Source organism: Lutzomyia longipalpis, chromosome 1 (assembly GCF_024334085.1).
Source record: "Lutzomyia longipalpis isolate SR_M1_2022 chromosome 1, ASM2433408v1".
Classification (NCBI taxonomy): Eukaryota; Metazoa; Arthropoda; class Insecta; order Diptera; family Psychodidae; genus Lutzomyia; species Lutzomyia longipalpis.
In genome coordinates this window covers 21,246,845-21,253,094 of record NC_074707.1, presented here as the reverse complement: position 1 = coordinate 21,253,094, position 6,250 = coordinate 21,246,845, and positions in this window count along the sequence as shown.

The following is a 6,250-nucleotide window of genomic DNA, read 5'->3' as shown; positions in this document are numbered from 1 at the left end:
TCAATTTATTTTCCTAATCTTTTATTTATTTTTAATCTAAACTTCATAGAAAGTTGCGTTGGGTACTGGTGGATATTTTTTCACCGCAATTGGATATTCATAAGAATCTATAAAATTAAATGTTTTGAGAAAAACCACCATTTAAAGTGGAATAAATAAGATATTTCAAATTCAAAAATAAATATTGAAAGAAATACAAGATATCTATAACGTCGAATAAGAAAAATTATAAAACGTGTTGCATTTTACCAATTTTTATATTTTTCATAATTTTAATAAATCACATTTTCCATTGTGAAGTCAGCAAGGTTTTGCTTAAAAATGTACGTAACTAGTCAACCCGAGCCCCCAATTACGTGTAAGCGACTCCAGTACCCCGATTTTTTTTTATAAATAAAAATATCCCGTTATCTGACCCTTCAGCAGGTAGAAAATGGGAAAAAATCAATTTTTCTGTGGGGGCGCTGTAAAGGGGGGTTGGGGCGGAATCCCATATAGCGCTTGCAACTCGTATTGACCCCCTCTACCTCCATACCAAATTTCATCAAGATCGGCCCAGCCGTTTCGGAGGAGTTCATGTGCCACAGACAGACTTTTCAGCTTTTTATATTAAGACGAGGTAAATTGTCGCTTCGCTCCAATTTACCTCGCCCCGCTTCGCGGGGATTTGTTGCGCTTCGCGCAAATTTTAGAGGAAAAAAAATTGTGATGGTTTAATTGAGGCCACTTATAAATCCCGGAGAAAAATTTCGGAAAGAGAAGAAATCAATTTCATACAACACATTAGGCGCCAAATTCAAGAATTCGCAAAAACTGCATGAAATCTCTATGGGGGCTACCTGAAGGGGGCTTTGGGGGGAAAATGAATACGGCCATCTGAAACCGATTGTTATAAGGGGTCTCTGTACCAAATTTCATCGCGATCGGACAAACGGTGTGGATTTGTATAGAAAAGTCGGAACGACGATTACCAACAAACAGGCCTTTCTTTATTATATAGATGGGAAGCTCTCATCGAACGAAAAAGAAAAAATTTGCAAAGAGAAGAAATCAATTTCATACAATACTTTAGGCGCCAAATTCAAAAATTTGCAAAAACTGCATGAAATCTCTATTGGGGCTACCTGAAGGGGGGCTTTGGGGGGAAAATGAATACGGCCATCTGAAACCGCCTGTTATAAGGAGCCTCTGTACCAAATTTCATCGCGATCGGACAAACGGTGTGGATTTGTATATAAAAGTCGGAACGACGATTACCAACAAACAGGCCTTTCTTTATTATATAGAAGATGACGTCACAATTGAGTTTTTTTGTCTCTTATAATCCTTTCAATTCTCGAATGTATAAAAATGCATTAATCATTGACTAAACATCAGCGTAAACGCTTCATGTATTTAAAGGAGCATGAAACACAAGGATTACGTCAGTTTGCATTTCTTGGCTAAACTTAGTTGGTTTTTCCAAGGCGACCTTAGTGAAAAATTGGATTTCGCGACTGATTTGTAATTTCCTCAAATGAAGGTTTTTTCCATGATGAATAAACTCTTCTCTTATGATTTCAAATTAATGAAAATAATCAATTGAAATTATGATAAGCTACCTTCATAAAAAATATATCTTTAAATGCTTGATAATACAATCAAACAATTTTTTAAGATCAACATGATCGAAAAGAAAAAAAAATAAAATATAAAATTTCACTGTAAAAGATTCATGAGTGCATATAACTCTAGTTTAATTTGACACAATTTTTCATGATCATCCAGTTGAGATGCAATTACTCCGCGATAGCAAGATCGCTTAAGTTATTTGCTATATATAGATAGATAAATATATTTGATATAAATTTCAAGCAAATAAGGAAGGTAAAGTGATTTTATTCACACTATAAAATCAATCGTAAATCTTGACAGAGTGAAATTTTCGAGACAAACAGCCATGATTCAGTGCAGACGGACTACCAATTCTTCGCCATTGAGCAGAGTTAGTCTTTGCAACTCACCATGATGATATTCATGCAGCACATAGAAGAGCATACATATGGGAAAGGAGAATGAGATGAGTGAGAAAAATTGCCAAATGATTGAATTATTAGATAATTACCAATTTTTCACTCATTGTCACGATCAAGATCACGAATTTGAAATTTCATGGGAAAGTGCATTTAGAATTATAAGATATTACAGATTATGTTGACTTGGTAAATTGCGATCATTGCTATATAGGGTTTTCTATACAATATGTATGTATAAGTACCTAATATATCAATTTGTAGATCATTCTCCATTACATGGATTGTCATGGAGTTGATCGCATGGATCGCACGCGATCCAGATTCGATTCACATTAAGACATGTATGCATAAACATTATTTGAAATAGCACCAATAAAAACCTTTTCACCATCTTCAAAGTCCATCCAGAATTTAGGTCAGAATGATGATCGTTTTACTATTGCAGTACACTATACTCTAAAATAATATAAATTATAATGTTTCAATGGTGAGGTTGAGCGATTTACTTTGATCGCTTGATCACCACCTGACACATTCCTCGACAAAACTCACTTTCTTCTTTCTGCTTGGCCTTTTGTTCCATCACCACGACCAACAAAACACACATCCTACTCTAGCGGATCTCTCTCAACTATATTTCGCAATATAGGAGGCACATGGTACGGCAATTGGCAAATATCTGAGTCATTGAATGTGATGATCGTACAAATTGATCATAAATAAATAGGATGTATCCTCCGCTATGGTATAAAAATCATCACTTTATATCCCCCATGTGCTACATTTTGGTCAAAAATAAAATTGTATTGATGTTGGTATTTAATGTTTGTCCTCCCTCACTTTGTATTAAAGACAATCAAGCATGATTACCGCAAGATCACCAAAGAGACCATAGATACCTATTCAATCCATATATTAGTACCTACTAAAAAAATGAGTAGCAGTCAACTTTATTTTGCTCGATCTTCCTCTAACTAATTGGATAATTAAGATCCGCCGTACATGTCATAAATTTACCGAATAATTCCTCTATGGCAGCGATCTCATTAAAAGAAATTTTTACTTTCTTTGTAATTGTCGGGTATGCCCTGGCAGTGTGCAAGAAGTGTTTGGTGGATGGCGCACAGAAAACGGCAAGTGCTATTTGGTAAACACGTAAAGTGAGTTCCAGAGCAGACTTCTTGTGGCTTCTTCATCTCCACACATCATGGGAGCTGGCTAACCTTGTGTGTCTGGTCGAGTGGATATACAAAAGTGACGAACGAAGAAGAAAGTGGGTCACCCGAAAAACCACTAAATTTTGTTTTGCCGATCGGCAAGCCAAAAAGTGAAGGAAGAGAAGCACTTTTCGCCACATGGGAAAAGCACCACATGCGTGAAAAAAAAAAGAATATCACATGAGGTGGTCTGCCGTTGAGGAACACCTCAGTAGGGAGAAAAGAGATACCTTACTCTTGGTCATGCTGTTCTTAGCTCCTCCACCATTTCTCTTTCACGGAGGGATCCTCTATTGCCACCAATTTCCGTTCCATGCTCACGAAGCGTTAAAATAAAAAAAATATTTTCATTGAGGGAAGAAAGTCTCTCACTCCGGTTTATATATTTGCTGTTTTTTTTTGTGACCGCACACAAAAAATTGCACAACCAATTTTTTTTACCATCCCTCCGCGTCTTTTTTGGCATGCGGATGAGACATTTGCGTCACAACACCCAGCAATTGCTGACTAAGTTAGCACAGAGACCCAAAAAATTATGCTAATCATTCCGGACCTCAGGCAGGCATTGTAATATTTATGTACCTATATAAAATATTCCTTTCTGCCATGCAAAATCTCACACATTTACGCGAACATTCACCCATCCAAATCTACCCGCATATTTCGTTGGGGAATGCAACTTTCGCTACTTTTATTGTTTTATTGCAACAATAACCTGTATTGTGGGTAGATAGTTAGTGTTGTAAAAAAAAATTGAAATAAAGAGACGCACATTCTTATCCATTTCCCATGCGCTTTCCTATTACACGATAGCTCTGCATATACATTTCTAATTTAATTAATTATTGTCATCACCATACGGGTTCCCTTGCCAACAATTTTATTAAATACAATAACGTGCAGACAAAAAAGCGACATTTCTTCCGAAGTATTTTTCATTCAAAAGGTTGTTTTTAGGCCTTTTATTTTACTCATGAGTATTTTTGTTGCATGAAAATTGGGTATGTTATAAAAAGAAATATATTTTGTTACTCTTTCAATGAAAGTTTCAGTTTTATCGGAAAAAAATCAACACTTATAAATTGTTAAGTGGAAGAGTTACTAAAACTCTGTGGGATGAACCTGAGACACTAATGCACAAGAATATGGAGTAAGTGACCGATCCCAAATTTAGCCTCTTGGTTCAGTCTAAAGCTTAAAGATTTTCAATGAATTTTTCAATCATTAGATTCTATTCTGTGACGAAGAAATTTCAGAAGAAATTCTTGAAATTTCAAGGATTTCTTGGTCGCTGGACGCTGAAAGACCGTTCATCTGAAATTGTTCTAACTCTTCACAAGCCTCACAAATAACCGAGAATTTTATTTCAAATAGTTAATCCTTATCCTTCCTGAATCGGTCTTTAAGAACTTAATTTTATCTAACTTGAGGAATCATTAAAATAAGTTTTTAAGGAATTTAGTCTAACTAAGAGTTTGCTGATCAGACATAATTTCTTAACATTATTGCGTCTGTTTTTTTTTCAAATAGATGAAATAGACAATCACAAAAATGTGAGTCAATAGAAAATAGATATAGGGTACCAAATATTTTCTTCTTTCACATTAAAAAAAAAAAAAAGAAAAAAAGTTACATTTATGGATTTGGCGCGTAAGTCGTTTTTCACCCGCGCGATATTTTCTCTTTTATTTCCAAACAATGATACTTTATTTTTTTTTAATATACTCACTGAATACTTCACACACACATTCCATGTAGATTATGTATGTAGGTATATCGCCCTGCTACATATAGTGAGTATAATTTATTTTAAATGCTAATTTTCCCTTTGGGAAGTTGTGTGTGATTTGCACTTTTGCTAAATTGCTAAAAATAAAGAAAGAAAATCCAATAGCACACAGACGAAATTAAAGTGAATTTTTCGTGGAAGAAAAAAAAAGGAGAGAAAAATGCGGGGAGGTGACATTTTACGCAATTTCACCCATTATTGTCTGCACTTCTGCATAAGCTTTGCAACAATGGGTATACCATACCTACCTATGAATTATATATGAACATATAACTACCTATCGTTATAAATGTTCCGGAATTAGATTCAGCGCGGAATCAACGTTGGTTTGGCCAAATGCGCTACGCGCGAGTTGAGGAAAAAGAAGCGAAGGTGTGTATGTGGAGCAAAATTGGTCTGCTCAACCTGATACTTCGCCACACTCTTCTGCTCTTTTGATTAATTGTGTGATTTTTGCACACTTTTTCGCCTCGAAAAATGACACTCTCTCGTTTTCTCGGGCGCGGAAAAATCTCCATGTGATGCGAGATTATTATTCCAAATAAAGAGAAATGTAAAAGTTGCGGGTGACACACAATATAAAATGCATTAAGTGCGAGAAAAAAAGTGGAAAGGAGTTGGAATGAGATAAAAATTATAGGGCATCAGAGAGGATTATAAAAGAGCGAGACATTTTTATAGATGCTACAATTGCGGGCTCTGAATCCAATAAATTATTTCTCGATTTCAACTTTTAAGTGACACGAAATCCAATAAATAAACTCATTCTGTAGTTTAATGGCTTGACAGTTTTTTTTTTAAAGTTTCTTCGTTTTTTTTTTTTAATACAGAGGCTAAGCATTGAATGAGTTAGGCATTTTAAAATAAATTTTATAGACCGCATAGAGCAAATTAAATTCGACACATTCCATCAAATGTGAAACGTTTTGTTGTTAAAATATTTTGAAAATGAAAAGTTGGCTTTTATGTTAATTCATTCGTATATCACTATTAGTTCTTAATTACCTATACTTGTTTTAAATAACTGACCTTTGAATTTGTATCGTTTTGTGCGTTTTGTCGTATTTTATTGAAAAAGAGTCATTTTACCTAATTGAAAGGAGTTTATTCGTTTTTGTATGGAAACAATCTGGACACACATAATTTGTACAAAATATAAAAAGTGCAAGAAATTGCCAAAGCGATACACATTTTTCATGGGATCAGCTGGAAAAACTAGCTCTTCTAAG